Below are 21,434 nucleotides of genomic sequence, written 5' to 3'. Positions count from 1 at the left end.
AACTACAACTGGATAATACCTTAGTTGCAGCCTATTGAGACTCTCATGCACAGAATCCAGAATCCCAACTTCTGACTTGCAGAAATTGTGAGATAATTAATGTGTTTTAAACTATCTAGTTTATGGTAATTTGTTAGGCAGCAATAGAAAACTTATACAGAAGCCATTGTGTTTTAGAGGTTGTTACTTAAAGCAGCATAACCTATCCTCTGTCAGAAGAATCCCAAATAAGCTCAAAATTTATGTTCAAGAGTATGCCTACAAATTCCTTTACAATATAGGTGGCGCTAGCCCATAAACAAGCTCCTAAGATCCACTAGTTTTGCTTATTTAGGTATACACTGTGTGGTATTATGTTTGCAGTGAAACTGTCCCATATGTGTGAGACAGATTAAGGAATAGCCAGAAATTTTGAGATGTAGAAATACTTACCAGATGACTTAGATTGCAATGATCACTTGGTCTCTTAAAACAGTAACCATGAAGCGAACTCTATTTTCTATATCAAAAATTTTCAAAGAAAACTTATAACTTAGGATTACGTAACATATTTATTTGTAACATATTTATTCATATCACTCTACACCCTCTGGAACACTATCATATATCTCCAGATTTATATGCATCCTAATTGAAATGTGCAATCTTATAAGAGCCAACTATATGAATTATAAGTTATAAGATGAACTCATGCTAATGCTGATAATAGTGGATGCATCTACAATCATAACATTTAATACATTTTTACAACAGTAAGTCTGCTATTTGTCATTTATGCTAAACCTCTGTAGAGCCTCAACAACTTAGCATTTGGTTATTATTTGCCTCTCATTTGTTATAACTTCTCACTTATGTCACTTTCAGAGTCTACTATGAGCTACATGTAAGTAGTATCTTCGGAGTAAGTATTCTTCCCTAATATTAGAGTCTGAGAACCTTCAGGAAAGGGCCATATCTCATTTTGATTCCTATATTCAAAGTTTAGCATGTTGGCTGGCAATTGGTTCCTGGTTCTTGGAATGGAATGGAATGGAATGGAGTGGAATGGAGTGGAATGGAATAGAATGCCCTGGTCTTGGTTGTTTGGTTGTTGTACATCAACCAAGTTACTGATGAAACTGTATTCCCAGGACATGATCTGTGGTAGGTTAAGAGTAAGATGTAACATGTAAACATAATTCTAACAGGTCTATGAGGATTGACTCAACCACTTTGAATTGAAATTTGAAGGCTGTTAGCCCAGCCCAAAAATATACTTTTCTGAATACTATCAACACACCTCTGTATTTGTGGTGGACTTTGAAAGTGGTGGACTCAGAAGTTATGTTTAATTTTATGACCCCATTCTTCTGTTGTTACTGAAAAAGGAAACAACAGACTCAAGTTAGAACAATTAGATTTTGTTCCTAGCAAATTTGGAATTAGGATTCATTAAAACAGTATCCCTTGGTTATTTGAACTGAAGAGGAATTAACTGAGGAGCTGCATGGATGGCCATATGCATATAGAAGAAAAAAGTCTCAATGCAGAGAGAATAGAGAAATCACAAAGACAGTGCAAAAAAATAACAGACCAGGTAGGAAGTGGGAGAGAGAACAAGAGAGAAACTAACTGACTGACTTGGTGACAGAAGAATACCCATTTTCATCCTTAAGTTTATTATAATTCTTCTTTTATACTTAAAGCAAATTTGCCTTTATTTACTCTGAAGTATGATATTTATGAAATATATCTCTAGTAACATGCAGCCTTCTCCAAGGCCTGGAAAGAATTTAAGTAGTCCATGAACTTAGATGGGGGAAAAAAGGATATCCTTAGCTTTACCAATCTCTAAGTGAAATTAAAATTTTTTCAACTATGTGTGTAAGATAAAAATATTAATAAAAAACAATAATTGTAACTTTCTCATCAGTAGATATCAGAAATGTCCTACCCCATTTCAGTTGTCTCAGAAATCTTGATAAACTATGTATGTTGACTACAGCTTCAAAATGATAGTTACTAGACTCACTATTAGATAGTATTATTTAATGCATTAATAAGGAAGCACGTAATTATTATATCACAAATTTGTTTTTAATACTTTGCTAATTGCATTTCAATATAATTGGTTTCCATTGCAACCCTACGTATTTTATTATACAAATTTTAAAATATTATTCTGAGAAGGGATACACAGGATTCATCAGATTTCCAAATAAGTTTAGGGCATATAAAAATATTAAGAGACCAAAGGTGCCCGGTTTAATGTCTGACTCTTGATTTGGGCTCAGGTCATGAAATCACGGTCATGGGCTCAAGCCCTGTGTTGGGTTCTCTCAGTGGAGAGTCTGCTTGAGATTGTTTCACTCTCCTTCTGTCCCTCACCACCCTTCCCTCTATAATAAATAAATAAATAAATAAATAAATAAATAAATAAATAAATAAATAAATATTTTTAAAAAGATATTAAGAGACCAAAGACAGACAAGAATTAAGTGATATGATTACCAGTAACCAAAACAATCAAATCTATGGAAACCAGGGAAAGACCAAGTGGAAGCAGACCCTTATACCTCTGAGATTTACTCTATTTCCTAAACCCAGGACATTTTACACCTACTTTGTTATATATTTGACTATATCTTTAAAAGACCTTAGTGAAAAATATGAAATATAATTCTGTTTCTGCTGTAGCTGAAGTCTTTATATGTTATGGTTGATGAAACATTAAGTGCTATATTATCATGCAGAGTAAAATCACTCAGGTTGACTACCAGTTAAGGAACATAAATACAGGTTGTATTGAATTTGGAAGGAGTAATGAAAAAATTAAACCCCATTACTCCTATCATTTCAATTTTTTTTTCTCTTATAATGTTCAAACCTTCTTTCAGTAACTTAAGATAATTTAGATAGATAGATGATAGATAGATAGATATAGATAAATATATAAACATATATATGTATTATACATAGAGAATATATATTTTTTTTCTAGTGATGATTTTAAATAGCATTCTGTCAGCCTCCAGTTATTACCTAAACTAATTTGAGAAAGAGAATCTGTGGCTAGAATTACAAATGAGTGGGTTTGCAACTTATGATACTTAGGAGTGAAGGACCATTGACAGTAATTACTTCTTTTCCCCTTGAGGGCCTCTGAGAAGGAATGTACTGCGTTTTCCTACTGAGGAAATTCAATGTTTGACAGACCATATACAATTATAAAATTAGCTAATTGATAACTTATTAACCTAAGAAGCATACATGTTCATCAGTAGATATTTTTAAAATAAACTCCTACTCCAATTTCAAATGACTATTTCAAATGAGGCCTATCAAGAAACTTTGTTTTATTTTATTTCCTTTTTCTTCATTTGCATTGTTGGCCATTCCTGATCAATTCTGGAATCTTTAGAGATTTAGGAACATATATAGAAAACCACTTACTATGAGGTCTCTAAAGTTTCCCACAATCACAAATTAATTTATGACATTTTCTAAAAATATGAAAAATCATTATCAACAACTACAACAGGAGCCAGGCCAGATAAAATACGGCCACCTCTGACTTCTTCCTTAACATAGAAACACACACACACCTTGATTCTTAACTATTTGAGGGCAATGGACACTATTTATAGGAAGAATAGTGAATAGTATATTTTCAATATCCTTAAGGACTCATTTTATAAAAAGACTTAGCTTAAGCCTATTCTGCTTAATCTACAAAATCCTTAATAAATTTTAGTCTACTGAAAAATGAGAATAAAGAAAAATACCTTATGAAGAGAAGAGCTGTATAATTGTAATGTTCAAACAAAGTCTAACTAAAAAAAGAAAAATCTTGATTTTAACAATATCATAGTGCCATAATTAATGGAAGTGTTCAAAAGCTGCTTACTGGCCAGGTATATCTTGAGTTCAAATTCCAAATATTCTGCTTTCCACCTGCATGTCCGAGGAAAAATGACTGAACAAGCCTCAGATGATTCATGTGTAAAAGGAAGAATATAACAATTCTTCATCCTTGCCTCAAGGATGTTGTGAGGATTTCATAAAACAATAAAAGTGGGCAGGGTTTTGAGCGGGAAAAAAAAAAAAACAATAAAAGTGTCTGGTAAAGTGCCTGACATATAACATGGTCAGCAAACTTTAGCATGCTGCCCTCTTTTACTGGTTTTGTATTCCTACTGACCATCAAGCTGAAGAGCATGTACAAGAATGAGTCAAATGGATGCTGATTCTGGGTAAGACTGAATCACAGAAAAGAAGGAAACATAAACTTAGAGTGACTGCATTTGAAATAGAAGTAAACCTTAAGAAAGAAATAACAACAAAACAATACATATCAGATGAGCAAAAAAATAACTCAAGCTTAGGTGTCTTTCATTCTTGTTAGTTTGAATATCTCGCCATTTCTTAGTTTCTTCTTCCTTGGGAACCTCTTCAGCATTCCTCATTGCCTTGTAGAAAATCCTTGCTTTTATTTTGATTATTTATTTAATGGTATATATTTAAATTAGGCTTATTATATGTTTAATTATTTAAAGGAAGTAGACACACAATGGTAGTATATAATAAAATTTCTTAATGCTTACTGTCCTAAACTAAAATTTAGGTAATAAATCACTAGAAGAATGGTTTAAAGTACCCCATTCTAAAACCCCATAACCTTAATGACTGGCTTGTTTAAGCAACAATAAGTGAAAAGGGAAGGAGAATTTTAAAAAGGAGAGAAGAGTGAAGGAAGGAAGAAAACAGGAAACAAAAAACAAAAAGAAAATATATACTTTTTCAAGTATATTTTTTTTTCAAGAAAAAAGAACTAATTTCAATTAAGTGAGTAGTGAATGGCTTCTTGAAAACCCAGACTTACAATGTTTCTGGAACCCAAAATTCCAGCAAGGCACCAACTGTTTGCAAGAATATAAGAAAATACTAGGCCTTTCCCATTGCTTCTTCCTTTATAATACTATATATCTCTTTGTTGTTGTACTTCCAGAAATGCAAAATGGAACTGGTAAGTTTTCAGCAAAGGAAAGCTACAGCAATCACAAGGATTCAGAGTAGAAGTAGAGCTAGAGAAGACAGCCAGCAATGCAGGAAGGAACTCAAGGTACAAAACCCTTCAATGTGGAAAGGTAAAACCACAGGATGTTAACCACATTGAAATCCTTAAAATACAAAATGATTGATATGACTAAAACAAGCACATACTTAACTTTCAAAATCTGAAAGACTAGGGTGAGTATCCTTTAAAGGAGATGCTTCTCAAAACTGAGCAAGGTAAATTTAGGACAAAAAAAAAAAAAAAAAAAGGAAGTACTTTTTTATACAGAGAGCAATCATCTTATGAAACTTTTAATCCCCAAGAGATAGGTACTGACCGCAAATGTAAGTAAATTTTGAAGGGGATTGGCTGGATTTATACACCACAGTGCTGTCAATGGAGATTACGAAGAGCTGACGCATGCTCTACCTCTAAGGTTGATGTCAAGATGAAAAATTACAACTACACATGTCATCCCCTAGGGCCATTGTTTGCACAGATTTGGGGGCTAGATGGAACATTAATCTTGATCAGTCATAGTTATTTCTAAGCTTTTGTGCTTTATTCCCCTAATTTAAAATCTATAAAGTCATGAAATAAGTTGGAAGAAAACTTAGAGCTCATCTAGTTTAATCCCTTCATATTATTCATAGGAAGCTAGAGTTCCAGAGTCATGGCAATTTAAGGTTACCCAGTAGGCTGATCAAAGAGTCAGAAACAAAGTCAATTCTAATTCAAAGTTTGTAGATAATGGCATTAACTTTCTTCTTTCAAAGTTTGTAGATAATGGCATTAACTTTCTTCTTTCCTCATAGCAACTATAAATAAAATTATAGAACATAATAGAGTTAACCCAGATGCAAACCCAGACCAGGGATCACTGTGGTTCCCCTTCCTCAATCAGGAAATTGTTTTGTAGTAACAGTTTGAGGTATTCTATTTACCTCTTCTATCCAACTCTTCCATCATGTGCCTTGAAATCCACATAAATTTAGTTTCTTTACAAACTTCTTCAGTTCTCAGTCATTTTGAAGCCTAAACTAAAACAAAAACCTCTGACACTTTCTGTTAAAGGAACTTCAAATTATGGAAATTGACATCATCTTTATCTTACTGAATTTTAATACTCACCCTGGTAAGCAGCTCTACAAAAAGTAAATAGTATGACTACTGAGGTTTTATATGTGTAGATGCCTCCAAAACCACTTAACTTGAACTAAATCATAGAAAACATCCCTCCCTGGCTATCCTGAGAAAGTGGAACCACTCAATCATAGCTAATAGGCATGTTCCCTCCATTACTGTGTGTACACATATTTTTAGCCATTTTACAGAGAATTGCACTATTTGGCATTGCATTTGCAAACTCCATTGAAGTAGATAAGAACCATTATTTACATGTAAAATATAAGATGTACACTACATTACTTCACTGCAAGGATGTTGCAATTTTATTTGACTTGTATTCAGAGAAATCAAACTACGTGGAAAATTAACTAGTGAGGACCCAGTGAAGCTCTGATCACCAAAAGGTCACTCATGGAATTATATGTTAATATCTGTTATCAGCATTTAGTAGCCAAAAGGATATGTAAAGTATAAGCAATATAGATTAATTGAAAAAATAAATTACATATAATTATACCTAACATATAAATGTCCATGAGTAGAAGATAATATGAGAAGATCATGCAAAAAGAGAAAAGCTTGTTATTCTGGATGAATGCAATCTATTTAGGGTGTGAATTTTGCCTAAAGCCTTGCTTGCTCTCAGGCACTTCTGAGCAAACCTTTACTTGGCTGTAGCATGGAGATGTAAAGTGACTGACTCATCTAACGGACTGCTGTTGAAACTATCCATGTTAAGACTAGGTCACTGAAATTCTCTCCATACCAGCCAGCAGTGTACTCTCTATACTCTGAAAAATCCTAGTATTCTGTTTTATACTTAATGATTATATTTGTGTTCTTAACTTTTTAATTAGATTATAACATATTCAAGGAAAGCAATATTATAATTTTTTAAAATACTTTTAAACACATTGTGCCCCATGTAGTACCTGACTTGGGCCATTAATACACGAAGCAATCATGGATCATGATAGGCAATCAAAATGGAGCATGCAAGGAAAAAGAGGGCCATTTTTCAAAGTACATTTATATTCATAATCTGACCTTTAAATTTCTTATCAAGTTTTGGAAATTATTTTTTGATAAGATAAAGTTATTATTTCCATGCATACTAAATTTGCTGTGGCTGACATTTTGGAATAAACAGAATTCTTACACAGCAGAGAAACATATATAAATTTACTTTAAAAAGAAATTCAAACCCTGCCTGACCATAATGTGTAATAATACCAGAATAATTCTACTGTAAGCCATTAAAACAGTAGACAGAATATGTGAAATTACTCTTTTAGTCACTAGAAAATAGGTAGCACAGACCTATGATCCCTGAAAATGAGAGTCCTTGGCTTTCTGCTTATATGCATTTTCAGGGCTGGACAATAGGGAAAGAAAATTCAAAGAGAGACTGCCATCTTTCTTAGACAGCGATTGGGGTTTAATGAAGCCAAAGAAACTCAAATTGGTGGAAAAGAAAGAAATGCCAGAGAGGAGGAAGCTATGATGAGAAAAAGATCCAGATATGCATGGCAGTCCTCTTGAATCTTTACCTGAATATGAACCTGCACATATTTGTGGTGGGCCAGGCAAAGAACAATTTTCATGGAAAGAAAACTTAATGGTAATCTATAGGCAAATAATTCCTAGTGCTCACTCCAGGCAAGAAATAAGTTGTGTTCCCACCAGCCAAAATCAGGATGATCTTGCCGTTAAGATATGGGGCATTCAATAAATGTCCTAAAAGAATCATCCTTTAGCAATAAAGCTAGAATGGAAGCTACTCTATACCTGTCCCAATCCCAAAAGCTTGTAAACAAATCACAAAAGCATCAAAATGATCTGTAAGGAAATTTATTGCCTGCCAGGCCATTCTTCTTTTAAATTTAACAAGTTGAATACTCAAAAAAAAAAAAAAAAAGTACAATCATAATGCCCAACAGTCAGTCAAAATCACTAGACATATGAAAAAACATAAAATTTAATTTATAACCAGAAGGATCAACTAACAGAAGCAGACGTAGAAATGACAATGACAATGGAATTAGCAGAGAAAGATGTTAAATTGTTATTACTAACGTATCCATCATGTTCAAAGATTTAAAGAAAAACATAATGAGAAGAAGAACATATGAGAATCAAATGGAACTTCTAGAAATAAATTATCTGAAATGAAGCTATTACTAGGAAGAATTAACACTGTATTAGACACTGAGAAAGATCAATGAACCTGAAGACATAACAACACCAACTAGTAAGAGAGAAAAAAAAAAAAAAAAGAGACTGAAAAAAGAAGAGTCTCAGTGACATGCACTTAATTGCAAGACACATAACCACCATGTGATTGGAGTACCAGAAAAAGGGAAGGAGATAGAAAAATATTTAAGGAAATTAAAATTCTAAAACTCTCCAAAAGTTTCCCAAATTTAGTGAAAACAATAAACCCACATATTCGAGAAGATAATAAACATCAAATGAACACAAAGAAAACCACACCAACGCACGTTAAAATCAAATTGCTGAAAACTAGCAATAAAGAGAAAAAGCATTTAAAAAAAGACATTTCCTACAGAAGAAAAAAACAAACGACTACAGACACATCAAACTCAGTGATCCAGAGCTGATGAAAAAAAAAATTGTCACATTAGAACACAGTGAAAATATCCAACAAAAATTAAGCAATGAAGACATTTCAAGCAAACAAATTTGAAAGATTGTTTTGTCAGCAAGTGTTCATTAAAAGAAATGTTGAAAAAAAAAGAAAAGAAATGATGATAGAAAAACTTCAGATACAAGGAAATGATTCTAGATGAAAAACTAGGTGACAAAAAAAGAAAGAAAAGCCACCCAAAATGGTAGATAATCGGGTAAATACAAAAACATGTTTATTTCATTTAAAAAAAAAAACTTTAAAAATAATTGATTATTTAAAACAAAAATATTTTGTGGGGTTTAACTTGGCTATTTATTTTTAAATTTTTTTTAAAGATTTTATTTATTTATTCATGAGAGACACAGCGAGAGAGGCAGAGATGTAGCCAGAGGGAGAAGCAGGCTCCCTACAGGGAGCCTGAAGTGGAACTCCATCTCAGGACCCAGGATCATGCCCTGACCCAAAGGTAGACACTCAACCACTGAGCCACCCAGGGGCCCCTAAATTGGCTATTTAAAACAAAAATATTTTGTGGGTTTTAACATATTCCTATACCTATACATATGTAAAGTATACCATAATCAAAGTACAAATGACTGGAAGGGAAATAGTACAGGGAAATGTTCTAAGGTTTTTAAGTCATACATATAATTTAAAATATGTTAAGTTAAAGATATATAGTATAAAATCTATAGTAAACACAAAAAGATACACAAAAATGTACAGCTAATAAACCAAAAATGAAGGTAAACAAATATTACATTTTTGTTTTTAAACAAAATTAAATTAATCCAAAAGATAAAGAAAGATTAACAAAAATCAGACATATGATGATAAATTTAAGGCCACTTATGTTAAAAGTTACTTAAGTATGAATGATCTAAGTACTCAAGTTAAAAATGAGAGATTATCAGACTGAATTTTTTAAAAAAGCGATAATTAGGAGTCCCTGGGTGGCTCAGTAGTCTAGTGCCTGCCTTCCGCCCAGGGCATGAGATCTTGGAGTCCTCGAGTCCCACATCAGGCTCGCTACATGGAGCCTGCTTCTCCCTCTGTCTGTGTCTCTGCCTCTCTCTTTCTCTCTGTGTCTCTCATGAATAAATAAGTAAAATCTTAAAAAAAAAAAAAAGAGGCAGCAATGAACTATATTCTATCTACATTTTAAGTAGGCTTTTTTAAATATAAAGATGTCAACAGGATAAAAATACAATAATGCAATAAGATGACTGTAATACACTAACATTAAGAAAACTATAGTGAAAATAGGTAAAGTAAAATGCAAATTAAATAATATTAACATGATTAAAAAGTATCTCAATGTTTCATAATGATAAACGGGTCAATTCTTAATAAACATATAACAATTTTACATTTTGGAGGACCTAGGTAGCTCAAGTATCTGCCTTTGGCTCAAATCATGATCCCAGGGTCATGGGACTGAGCCCTGCATTGGGCTCCCTGCTCAGTAAGGAGTCTGCTTCTCCCTCTCCCTCTGCTGCTACCCCCACTTGTGCTCTCTCATACTCTCTCTCTGTCAAATAAATAATTTAAAAATAATAATTTTACATTTTATGTGCCTAAATATAAATTATAAACATGAATTTCAAAATTCCATGAAGCAAAAAAATTGGCAGGACTTAAAGGAGAGAGGCACAAATCTATTATTATAATTAGATATTTCAACATTCTTAGTTATAAAATAACATTGGACAGAAAATCAGTGAAGTTACAGAAAATGAACAACACATTCTAACAACTTGACCTGATTGACATTTATTTACAGAACACTTTACCAAAGAACAGCAGCACATACATTATTTTCAATTGAACATGCCACATGCCACCAAGATAAACCATATGTTGGACTATAAAACAAGTCAATAAATTTTAAAAGATTCAAATACACAGTATGTTCTCTGACAACAAGAGAATTAGCACAGAAATTAACAAGGCTATCTGGGAAATTCCCAAATATATGGACATGAAACAATGCACTTCTAAATAAATATGTTAAAGAAAAAATCACCAAAAGAATTAGAAAATACCTTGAAGTGATGAAAATTAAATCATTAATATATCAAAATTTGTAAGATTTGGCCAAAACAATGCTTAGAAAGAGAATTATAGCTTTACATATTTTCATTAGAAAAGACAAAAGGTCTAAGAATAAATAAGGTAAGCTTTTCTTTCAAGAAACTATAATAAAGGGGGGCTAATTAAAACAAATTAGTCTCATGAAAGTAATGACTACATAATTGAAAATCAATAAAATAAAAAACAATAAAGAAAAATAAGTTAAAGCAAAAATTATTTCTTTGAGAAAGTCAACAAAATTAGTAACTAATTAGTCTGATCAAGTGAGAGTGAGAGAGAGAGAGAAAAGACATAGATTACCAGAAATGACAGAGGAGATCACTAAAGATTTCACAGACATTAAAAATATAGTAAAGGATAATTTTTACTTGATAACAATATATTGCTACCTTTAAGAAAAACATAAATTCCTTAAAAATCACAATGAGCCAAAACTAACACAAGATGATATAGAAATAATTTTTTCAATATTCATTAAAAACACTGATTTTTCTATAATTTTCACAGAAACTGTAGGACCTTATGATTTCAATGAATTATGTCAGACATTTATGGATGAAATAATAACCATATACATACTCTTTCAGAAAACAGAGAAATAAATACTTATCAAATCACTTTATAAAGCTAGTTATCACTCTAATTCCAAAGTAAGTAGCTCTGAAAACAGGAGCTACAGACCACAGCATTATGCATATAAATATAAAACCCTTAGCAGTTTATAGTAAGTAAATTCTAATAACATTTAAGAAGGATAACATATAGGGTTTACCCTGGAAATGCAAAGATGATGATGAAGAAAGAATTAAGATCCATCTGTGGATTCTTAAGGAACACGAAGAATCAAGAAACCATGACACCACCAAAAGAACACAAAATAGCTTCTTCAGTAGTGGTATTAGAACAACTGGCTAGCTATATGGGAAAAAATAAATCTCACCTCTTATTTGCATCTTAAAAATATTAATTCAAAATGGATCTTAGATTTAAATGTAAAAAATGAAATTATAAAATTCTAGAAGAAAATTTAAGAGAAAGTTATGTGATCTTGGACTAGGCAAAGAGTTCCTAAGTCACACACACACAAAAAGGAATCATAAAAGAACTGAACTTCATCAGAATTAAAAATTACTATTTTTGCGAAGACAATGTTAAATAGAAAGTCAGAATCCAGGAGAAGATATTTGCAATACATACATGTGATAAAAGACTTGTAAGCAAAATATATAAAGAATATTTACAAATGAATAATGTGAAGGAGATCCAGTTTAAAAATGGGCAAATAATTTGAACAGATACTTCATTAAAAAACAATACACAAATAACTAATAAGTGCATGAAAAGATATTCATTATCATTAGTCATCAGAGAAATATCATTTTAAATTGCAATAAGGTAATGCTGTACATGCCTACCCAAATGTCTAAAGTTGAAAACACTTATTCAGGTAGTAGAGCAACTGGCACTCATATGTGGCTGGTGGGAACACTGAGGTCAAACCTTTGGGAGACTGATTTTTTAAAAGACTTTAAACATACAATTACCATATGATTCAGCTATTCAACTAAGATATTCACTCAGGAAACCTGAAAACATGTATGCACAAAAACGTTTGTACAAGAATGTTCATGGCAACTTTTTTCTTTAGTCAAAAACTGGGAACAACCAGAATGTCTATCAAGAACAATGTGGCTGAATCTAAAAACAGCACACTAAGTGAAAGAAACCAGACACAGAAAAAAAATAAATAAATAAAAAAGAAAAAAAAGAAAAAAGAAACCAGACACAGGAAAGTACACACTGTATGTTTCCATTTCTACAAAATCTAAAAGAGACAAATCTTATGTATATAATGATAGAAAACATAGCAATGATTACCTAGGATCCAAACTTCAGTAAAGGAAGTTTTCTATATATTGATTATGGTGGTAAGATACATAAATTTATCAAATTACATAAAACTTTTCATTAAAAATCACATATTTTTTGCTCTCTTTAGCTACCAGAATGAAAGACTCCAAGGTCTAAGGAGTTTTGTAGAGCTTGTTTTCGATCTGCACATTTATGACATTTAATACCATAATGCAGATTACATCATCATAGACACAAATGCGCAAATTCTTTATAAATGTTTGTTAATAGTCTCTGCTGCTTTGGAAAAGTATATGCATTGTCTCAATATTGGCTGCAGGGTTCTATACGTGCCTATCAGTTCAGGTTGTTTATTAGATTGTTTGATCTATCAGTGCTTAAAAATGTCCCATCAAAATTCTGTTTGGCAATTTTTCTTTGGTAATTCTGTCAATATTTATCTATTATGTTTGAGGTATACATTGGCACATGTATTCAGGTTTCAGAATTGTTATACCTTTATGGTGAATTATTCCTTTTGAAATGAAGTGATAAACCTCATTATCTCTAGCAGTACATTTGTCTTTGAAGTCTATCCATTTTGATAATATTGCTACATCAACTTTATTTTTTTTTCTTTTTTTTTTCAACTTTGTTTTGATTAAAATTTTTTAAAACACATATTTTCCATTTCTCACTTTTCAACCTTTCCGTTTCTTTATGTCATAGGAATGCCTCTTGGAATTACCTTATAGCTGGATTTAGGTTTTGCTTTTACAGCAAGTCTTTTCCTCTCTTTCTCAGTAAGAGATTGTCATCAAGAAAGCTTCTTATATTTATAATTATTGTGATTATTGATATACTTAAACTAATTTTAGCTTATAGTTTCTCATGCATTTTATTAGTATGGAGATTTTAATATCAAGTCTGTAATATTTATTAGTTGTATTTGTTACAGGAACATGATTTTTTTTTTCATTTGAAGCTCTCAAGAGGTCTTTCCTAAACAGGATTATCAAAAGAGAGGAGTAGAGGCAGCAATGTCTGTTTCTTAACTGAAATGATCAGTCCTACTCCCAGTATAAGGATGATGTATTCGTGAAAACTTTGGAGTTGAAAAGAATCTTAAAGGTTGCTTTATCCACTTTACATATGAAATTGAAGTCTAAAGAGTTTAGATATGTTGTTCAAGGTCACAAAGTGAATTAAAAATTATGATCTGATTGGATTGAAGTCCCCTAACTCTTCGTCTAGTATTCTCTCCATGCTGTCCTTTCAGATTTACAGACTGTTGAATATCATCATTTCAGCAATACAATAGTAGCACATGTCTTCCTGAAGGAGCTTGTAAGTTGAATCAATTCTGATATGCATATTAAGTTAAGAAGCATGCAAAGCATATGGTAAAATGCAAATGGATTAAGAGCTCCAAGGTTATACAGATTTGAATCTATTTTAAAAAGTGATAGTCTTTTTTAGTCTCATCAGTGACTTTGAAAACAATAGGCTCAACCACGATGGGAAATATGAAATATTTTCTAACTTGCAGTTGCCCTTTGTAAAAAATGTTTTATTTCAATATCTAATTTATTATTGCTCATTTATGTAATACCCTGCAGCATTATTTCTCTACAACTTTTACCTTCCCATTGAGTGTTTGAATTTCTCTATCATTTATTTTCTTTTTTTTTTTTTTTTTTTTTTTTAAAGATTTTATTTATTTATTCATGATAGTCACAGAGAGAGAGAGAGAGAGAGGCAGAGACACAGGCAGAGGGAGAAGCAGGCTCCATGCACCGGGAGCCCGATGTGGGATTCGATCCCGGGTCTCCAGGATCGCGCCCTGGGCCAAAGGCAGGCGCCAAACCGCTGCGCCACCCAGGGATCCCATCTATCATTTATTTTCACTCAAAGGCATTAACCTGCTTTCCTAAGTCATATTTCATTTTGTTACTTTTCCAGATAACTAAAATTTTTATATATTATTTCCAGTTAATCCCACATGGCACACAAAATGAAGAGCCAATGTAGAGAATAATTATTCAGTATTTCAAAATGCAGAACTGCTGGGGTAAATTAGGTAATGGGAAATGATGCCATCAGGTCTCACAGTGTTGACAATGGAAGAGTGGCAGTCATACTCAGAAAAAGCTTATACTTTTCTACATGAGAAAGAAAAGGGAAACACGAATATCCAATCTCAAATTATGCTTCAATTTCTACTTTGATGTTCTCTTCTAAAATAAGCATTGCCAAACCCCCTGGTTCAGTGATCTTTCAAAACCAGCCTTAGAGATTTCAGTCTAGAGCAACATTCTGAGCATATTTTTTAGCAGCTAGACCAATTAGGCTTTTTTCCTGACAGCAGCCAATGTTGTGAGGCGTTTGTTAAATTCTATCACATCTTGTGTTTATGAAAATGAACTGTGTCCTTGGGAAATTCAAAAGGTAATGAAGCATGGGCCTAAGGAGAGCACCAGAGGGAGGCAGAGCACAATGTGTCACTGTGAAGCTCCAATGGGGGTATTTGGTTTCTAATATTAGGGATGGTTCTCTACGGTATGTGGGTCCAAAGAAAAAGAATCAAAACAAAACTTCATGAACTCTAATATCTAAAAAACTCTAATTGTTTACTAAACTCATGTGTACTACCAATTAATTCTGAGAAAAGGTAGAGTTAGAATTTGGTATATATATATATATATTTTTATTTTTATTTTTTACGGATACCTATTCAAATATGAACGGGGGAAGACATGAGGTGTTTACAATGTCCTGGGAATGTATCACATGCCAGCCCTAAGCTCAGCCTTTCACCTTTGTGCATGAAGTGCTCCCCCAAAGATTGGCTTATCTTTTGGCTTTATCCTCCAATGTGTGGCTTACCCTCTCCTCTCAAACTCTGGCCGTTCCACTTTCATTCTTCCCCCTCTTTATTCTTCTTTGCATCCCACTGCCATGCATGTGTTTATGTGTTCATCCTCAGGTCCCTGGAACTTCACTTCGGGTGATCAAATCATCGAGCTTTGCCAGGGACTTTTTCAGTTAAGCCTAAAAGTCCATGTCCCAGGAACACCCTATTTTTCCTTTCTAAGCTGCTCTGGAGATTGACATCTTTCTCCAAGCCCAACCAAAGGACTGACCGACCCTGCTGCATATTTATTCCTTCAACAGAATCCTTCATCTAAAGAACATCACTGTCCATCCCTGTCCCTAAACACACACACATACACACGCGTGCACACACCCAGACACAGAGTTTAGTTTAGAAATACACTTGAGAGTGAGACCAAGGCTTTGCTTCATTGTGGCAAATGCCTCCCCTTTGTCCTTTCAGTATTAGCTAAAACTTACCTTGCATCTCTGTGTTCCCTGCTCAGCCTTATGCTTAGTAGGTTTTACTCTCCCTTTGGCTTATTCCACCATGCTTTTTATACTCTCTGATGACCTTTACTTGCTGGCCTCAGGCTTGTCTTGGATACTGAACCAACCTAAGAGAGAAAGTTCCTATTTCAATAATGCCTCTCCACTGTATTTCTAGGAAGTGGAATATGGAATTGTGACCCGTCAAATATTGGGATTTGCTGGCTCATCTATAATTGCTCATTTTGTATGTGACTTGCATTGTCTTCCTTCTTTGGAAGCTTTTAAGCTTTTTTGTCCCTACTATTCTGAAATGTCACAAATATGTTCTTTAATGTAGGCATTTTCTCATTCATTTTGAGTTTAAAACTCAGTGAGCCCTTTCATTCTGAAAAATCATGTGTTGATAGCTTTTTTATACCAGTTCTTTATTAACTTACACATTCTGTAATTTCTCTGTTCCCTTGAATAGTTTGTCTTTTACTCTTTCCATTATACATGCATCTTATTCTCTTTAATGGATATAACATTTTCCCTTATTAAGGTGATCATAAATGTAATATAATGCATTTATTTAACATTCATTTTCATCTTTCTAAATATCAAATAATTTTACTGGAATATACCTCCCAATGCCCCTAATTGACTTAGCTATAAATTTCCTTGTATAAGTTAAAAACTAAAAATTGCATTTTATGAATGTTGAGATTATGGCAACATATAATTAAGTAAAATTTTGGGAGGTTGTTCAAAGTACTATGGAAAATCTTGTTTCCGGCCTCTTGATTTCACAGCTTTAGAGAGCTGGTGAAAATGGAGAGCAAATCTAATCTACTACATGTTTTATGCCAAGAGATAGATCATCTTAAAAGAGTCACTTCCCCCCACCCCTTTATTTTTCCAGTCCATGGAGGTCAGTTGAAGAATTGAAATGCTTTAAACCTATCAGTGTGTTTGGGCACCTAGGTGGCTCAGTCGGTTAAGCATCTGCCTTTGGCTTAGGTCATGATCTTGGGGGTCCTGGGATCGAGCCCCACATTGGGCTCTTTCTTTGCTTAGCAGAGAGTCTGCTTCTCCCTCTCCTTCTCCCTCTGTACACTCTTTCTCTCTCTGTCTCTCTCAAATTAAAAAAAAAAGTAATCCTAATTGTTTTGAATGAAATCACAGAAAAAAAATTAACTCCATAAAGGGACAGCTTTTTAAAATAATAAGAGAAAAAAAAAAGAGTAATCTTAATCAATCAGAAATGAACCAAAGGCTGGGACACCTGGGTGACTCAGTGGTTGAGCATTTGCCTTTGGCTCAGGTCATGATCCCAGGGTCCTGGGATCGAGTCCCACATTGGACTCCCTCCAGGGAGCCTGCTTCTCCCTTTCCCTTTGCCTATGTCTGTGCCTCTCTCTCTGTATCTCTCATGAATAAATAAATAAAATCTTAAAAAAAAAGAAATTAACCAAAGTCTAAGTGAATTTTAAGTAAAATAAGCCCTTGGGAAAAAAAAATTTTAAAGTTCTTAATGGCACAAGGGTTCTTAGACAAAGACAGGAAAACAATAATGAGTCAGCACTGAATTAGTAACAAAATTCCTTGTCTGCTGATGAAATTATATCACACTACAATTGAATAAGATGACATAGAAAGTCACTTCTATGTCAACAATGTTAAAGCTGAAAGGAATAGTACAGAACAATTATCTCAACTCTAATTTTTTTAAAGAAGGAACTGACATCAAAAGAAATAAGTCACTTAAGTCTTTACAAATAGCTAATGGCCTGTGCAATAAACATATTATTGCTCCAAAATCAAACTCTTCAATCTCTTCATTCCTACAAACTTCAATGTCCTCTTCACTATAGAGATTGGTCCTGTAATGAAATATCTAATTCAACTACAGTTAAATTCTCTAGGTGAGAAAAACTGGCAAATTCCAGTTATGGCCCATATAATTTAATATTCAATACAGTATAATTTTGAAAAGATTTTCAATCTGTATGTTTTAAATAAAATATCTTTGAAAGTTGAACGTGAGATAGTACATAAATGTGTAAAGTGACCTTCTACATTTAAAAATTATCTATTAAAGATGTCACGAGTTCGATTTAAGAGGAAAAAATGTAGCAAAAGATATTTAACAGCTTTATTACATCAGATGGAATACTTTGATGAAATCCCAATTAAGAGTCTACTGAATTCGTGAATTTTGAATCTCACAATTGGCATTTGCTGGCTCTGACAAATGTTGAGCTTTATTTACATGAGAACTGGAGAGGTAGTTTTCCAACCACTTTATTAGAAACTATGTGGCAACACCATACCTCTCTCAAGTTCTACAAATAATTTCTACAAATACTCATAAGGTATGCACTCAAAATATAATTTCTTTTTTCCAAATTGAGTCTACTGGTTGTCAGATGAACTCTCAGTTGAAACAATGGAAGAAGCACAAGGAATCTGGAATTTAGACACAACAGAATATCCAACAAGATTACTTGACAGCTAAACTCAATAGTAATAAAATGTCAAATTCTTAAATTTCCTTATTGATTGAAAAAAATCTCAGTCAAGACTTTAATCTGTAGGTGAAATGACCATAGAGCAAAAGAAGGAACCATTGAAGAAGTCCTAATTAATAAAATATTCCCATGTAGTCAGTTCTAAGATAATGAGACACACATGTCCCTAAAAATCAGTGCACTCTGCAAAATTGTGCAATAAAAACCATAAGGTTTATGCAACAACAACAACAAATGAGACTGAGGCACATAGTGAAAGCTTCTTCAGTGAAACACTGGGAAAAAAACAAAACATAGGAGCCTAATGAATATGGACAGAACAGTTTTACACATGTTAAGTAGCTAAGCTATACATAAGTACTAAAATACACAAGTCATTTTACCTGGAAAAAAAGATCTGAAATTGGCTTGTGTAAGTGAGCAACAGAGGTTACAGCTTGTGAGTTATTATGAAGAGGTAGAAGGAAGATTAACAGAAATCACTGGGAAAGTTGTAATACCAAAAACAGTGAACTGATGTAGCCAGAAGATGTTTGAGGTGTGTATGTTTTGCGTATTCCTACCTGATTCCTACCTGAATCACTTTACTTGGACAGTTTTTTGCATCTACTATTTCTTGCAGATACAACCATGCTTGAGCAAATGCAAAATTCACATATGCTCAAATTGTTCCCTAAAATATCAATTTCATGGAAACAAATCGGTTTTCAAAACAGATGATGTATATTACAACTTATCATTGATAAAGACTTTTGAGATTGCGAATAAATTTGCCGGAAAAATAAAATAATTAGCATTGAACTTTCTAGGATTAAGAAGGTGGTGAATGAGTTGAATAATAAAAATTAGCACCTTAAAAAACTTTTCTTGGATTTTCTTTTTTCTTTTCTTCTTTCGCTATTCCCTTGCTTTTCGAAAATCAACACAATTTCCTAATACTCCTATTCTTTTTCTTAACCTGACTTTTTCTTCCCCCTGTTCATCACCATGAATTATTTTCTTTTTCAAAATGTTTTATAATCTAACATTTTTTATTTTCTTTCTTCTAAGCAGGGCATTAACTTTATTTAAGTGTGAGAATAAAAAGTGTTTTAAATACTTTATTTTGAGACAAAGGAGGTTTGGGGATTGGTAAGGGGGATGGTTGGTTTGTAGTTGTCATTTTTTTTTCTAGAGCTGCATTTCTGTTCTTACAATCTGTAAGACAAATACAGTTGTCTCAAATTCCTCAAAAACGTGGGTTACAACCTGAACAATATCAGGATGTTGACCTATCTAGCCAACTACATTAACCTTGATGTGCTTCTTTTTAATCAGGGAGAAGACCTTCAACTAAGATGGAAATCAAAAGATTTCTGTGTTCTAGATTTAGAGCTGTTTGTCTTTAGAATGTTTCAACAAATGCTTCCACAAAAGCTTATAATGTTTTTGTTCCCTCTGGATACAGAGTTTCATTTAAACTAAGGTGAGAAGGCATTAAAAAAAGTTCCTGTTAGTATTTGAAAATCAGCTTCCAACCTGACCAACTTCTAACCATAGAGCTACTTAAAAATAAAAAATCCTTTCAAATATCTTGTCAAGTGTCAGCTGTGATGCACAGTAAATATTCCTGGAGTTATGGAACAACCCCTCCGATGTCAGAGGCATTCCCAAAGAGTGTGCAAAGGATACTAGGTACAGAGACAATCCTAAACATAAGCAGAAGAAAGGCAATTTCTCTGAGAGCTGGCAACAGTGAGTAGGACCCTAGTCACAGATGGTGTGCAACCCACATTTCTGTCCAACCATATTTTGAGGGGCCTCCAACCTAACAATTGCCAGACTAAATTTGCAGGACACAAGATGAGACAGACAAACCAATGGGTACTTGAAAGCAAATTCAGGAGTCACAATTCAAAGATCTAATTCTTACAAATGTTTTCTTGTCTGCCAATCTGATTTTGGAAAGGAAGGGAAAAGATGAAATTTTACCTTCCTCTCTTGCCAAGAACCACAGATACAGATTTGGGAGAAAGAACTGCAGTTAAGAATCTTACTGTGGGGATCCCTGGGTGGCGCAGCGGTTTGGCGCCTGCCTTTGGCCCCGGGCGCGATCCTGGAGACCCAGGATCGAATCCCACGTCAGGCTCCCGGTGCATGGAGCCTGCTTCTCCCTCTGCCTATGTCTCTGCCCCTCTCTCTCTCTCTCTGTGACTTTCATTTAAAAAAAAAAAAAAAAAGAATCTTACTGTGGGCCAGCTTCTCCATTTTTCCAGGATCCTGTCTTCAGTCTCCAGAGCAAGTGGATTTCATCCTGGTCACCAAGAAGAGGAAAAGTAATTTCCCCTCTACCCTTTGTAGTGAGTACTTGACTAAGAACCTTTTTATTTCTCTCTTTTTTTCCTTTCTTTCTTTCTTTCTTTCTTTCTTTTTTGTTTGTTTCCTTTTTTGTTTGTTTTAGGGCACCTCATAAATGGAAACATCTAGTTTAAATTTTCCACTTGCCATCAGGGAAATACAAATAAAAACCACAATGAGATACCACCTCACACCAGTGAGAATGGGGAAAATTAACAAGACAGGAAACAACAAATGTTGGAAAGGATGTGGAGAAAGGGGAACCCTCTTGCACTGTTGGTGGGAATGTGAACTGATACAGCCACTACCAAGTTAAACTTTTAACTCAAAGAGTTAAAAAATAGAGCTACCCTATGACCCAGCAATTGCACTACTGGGAATTTACCCCAAAGATACAGATGCAGTGAAACACTGCGACACCTGCACCCCAATGTTTATAGCAGCAGTGTCCACAATACCCAAA

At 33.5% G+C, this 21,434-nt stretch overlaps 1 long non-coding RNA gene across 2 annotated transcripts; it reads left to right on the top strand.

Annotated features, from left to right (window-relative positions):
* Positions 1 to 1,044: 1,044 nt before the first annotated feature.
* LOC140601521 (uncharacterized) lies at positions 1,045 to 20,637 on the top strand. 2 transcript variants are annotated; one of them, XR_012004537.1, is made up of 4 exons: positions 1,045 to 1,143; positions 4,988 to 5,126; positions 6,110 to 6,170; positions 19,952 to 20,637. It is a non-coding gene; the product is annotated as an uncharacterized lncRNA (long non-coding RNA). The 2 variants fall into 2 exon arrangements; XR_012004536.1 differs by lacking the exon at positions 6,110 to 6,170.
* Positions 20,638 to 21,434: the final 797 nt, after the last annotated feature.

The sequence above is a fragment of the Canis lupus genome, chromosome 12 (assembly GCF_048164855.1).
Source record: "Canis lupus baileyi chromosome 12, mCanLup2.hap1, whole genome shotgun sequence".
NCBI classification, from domain to species: Eukaryota; Metazoa; Chordata; class Mammalia; order Carnivora; family Canidae; genus Canis; species Canis lupus.
The sequence above is the reverse complement of the archived record's forward strand: the minus strand, read 5'-3'. Positions and strand labels throughout refer to the sequence as shown.